Below are 2401 nucleotides of genomic sequence, written 5' to 3'. Positions count from 1 at the left end.
AAATATCATCGTCCTACACGAATCAACATTAATAAGTCATATCATTCAGAAATTGCCCATGCATTTGCTTCGGAACGTGTCAATTTTGCCTTTTCTTGTAAGTTTTATTTACGGGACATAATTGGTATTTTTCTATACATAATACCAAACCTTTTATAATTTAAATATTTAAAAATTATATTATGATAATATTTTATAATTTAAAAATTTAATTAAAAAAATAAATTATTTTAAATGGATAATAAAAATAATGTAAAATAAAAAGTTTATTCTTTCGTTTCAAATCTAATCATTGTGTTAGGTATAGTTTATGAGGTCATTAATGCATAATTCAGTAAATTTAAAATATATTTTGAAATTCTTGGTTTAAATTTAAAAAATAAAAAATAAAAAATAAAAAATTATTTATTGATTAAGTTTAAATTTATATAATAAATAGATATTTTAACTTATTATATCTTTTTATATTATTTATGATAATTATTAATTTTAATAATTTATTTCTTATTTCCTTAAAAAATTACAAAGTTAAATTCGAAAATCTCTATTATAAAAATTAAATTAAATTAATTAAAAATGAGAAAAACCCAAACATAACAATCTTACTCTCACCATTATTGATACTTATTTTAATAGTTATTAATAATTTTAATTAAATTAATTAAAAATGAAAAGTACCCAAACATAACAATCTTCCTCTCACCATTTATTGATACTCATTTTAATAGTTATTTTTATACCATCGCTGATTGAATATACTAAAAATATTTATATAAATATGATCACTTTTATTAATTTTATTGTAAAAATATACCTATAAAAAAAAATCTAATTTGTATTATTCTATTAAATAAAAAAAAATTTATAATATTAATTTTAATAATATCACAAAGCATTCCAAATTAATTAAAAAATTAAAAATTCCAAACTCTAAAATATAATATCTAACCACACTTTATATAAATTTTGTGCACCATTTTAAGTTTCTAAAGTAAATAACTTTTTAATCTTTCTTTCCATTTTACCAAATCATATTAACTAATGTACTCAAAGGAGGTGGTTTTATTTTCTAATATTTTCCATTAGAGGATATGGTTTCATTTTATATAGTTAGTATTTATTTATTTTATTTTTGGATTTACTAAGTTTTGAGATGGATCAAATCTTTTAAAATACAAACTTTTTTTAGTGTAAAATTTGAGGAAAGATTTGCACCTAGAAAGATTTTATTCCTATGAACCATTTAGTAAAAAAGAAAATAAGATGGATCTATATTGATTCTTAATAATTTCACATTTCTCTATATAAAAATATTCTTATTTTAAATTTTATTAAAACCCTAATAATCCATTTGTTATATGTCATTGACATTTTTGTTTAATCTCTCTTATAATTTTTTCAATTTAATTTTCTAATATGCTAATGATTATATATAAATAGAGATAATATAAAAAGGGTTTATAGTAAATATTAAGTCACTTATATGATTATTAATTAAATTTAAATATGAAGATTTGAAATATAATGGTTATGAATATGACTCATTATACAATGAATCTTAATTTATAACTACTATATATAGAGAGATTCTTGTTTATAATTATATGTTTACTAATTAAATTTATTAATTTTTTATATATTTATTAATATATGCTTTTCCCCAATGCGGGTGTTGGAAGATGTGCCAAGGAGGGAGAGTGGAAGGTTAATCACCCAGTCGCCACCCCATGCATTAAATAGTGGGGCATCATGGCCTACTGGCCCCATACACTCACACGTGTTCACGAGTTATGACGACTCAGAGCATTAAACTAAAAGCAATCACCACCACCTCATCTTTATGGTGTTGCTAACTTGGCACTTTGTAGTTATCTAGAGCCTTTGTTGTATCTCCAAGTTATTTGTAGGATTTTTCCTCCCATGCATCTGAACTTGTGGTATGTTGGTTAAGGAAGGTTCAGGACTTCCCAGTTCAGCCTTCCATTTCTCATTCCATATTGGTAGTTGGACACTTTGTAACTCTCAACCATCCGTTGGGGTGAATACAAATGGTTTATGCACTCAAAGGAAAGATGGTTAGTGCCAGGATTCTTCTGGGCTAAACTGGAACTCGTCTTATCCAAGCTCACTAGAAATTTTTTTTACTTACAACCCTTCTAAGTGGTGTTGTAATTTCAATGTTGTCATTTTTCTTTTCTCATTAAATAGACTAGTTTCGCCCCTTTGGTTAGTGATAACAACTTGTTATATCTTGTGGGGAGGATACTGTCATTTTTCCATCTCAATGAGGGCCCTTTCTTGCTTAGATTTGCTTCTAATATCCCCCTACATTTCCCTTGGCCTTTGTTACTCTTGACACCCATAACACTCAAACTCTTCACCCTACCTGTTGCGCGTCAAT

This window comes from Pinus tabuliformis, chromosome 8, assembly GCF_031772625.1.
Source record: "Pinus tabuliformis cultivar Carrire ecotype Pingquan chromosome 8, CPIR1, whole genome shotgun sequence".
NCBI lineage: Eukaryota > Viridiplantae > Streptophyta > Pinopsida > Pinales > Pinaceae > Pinus > Pinus tabuliformis.
This window is presented reverse-complemented; position numbering follows the sequence as displayed.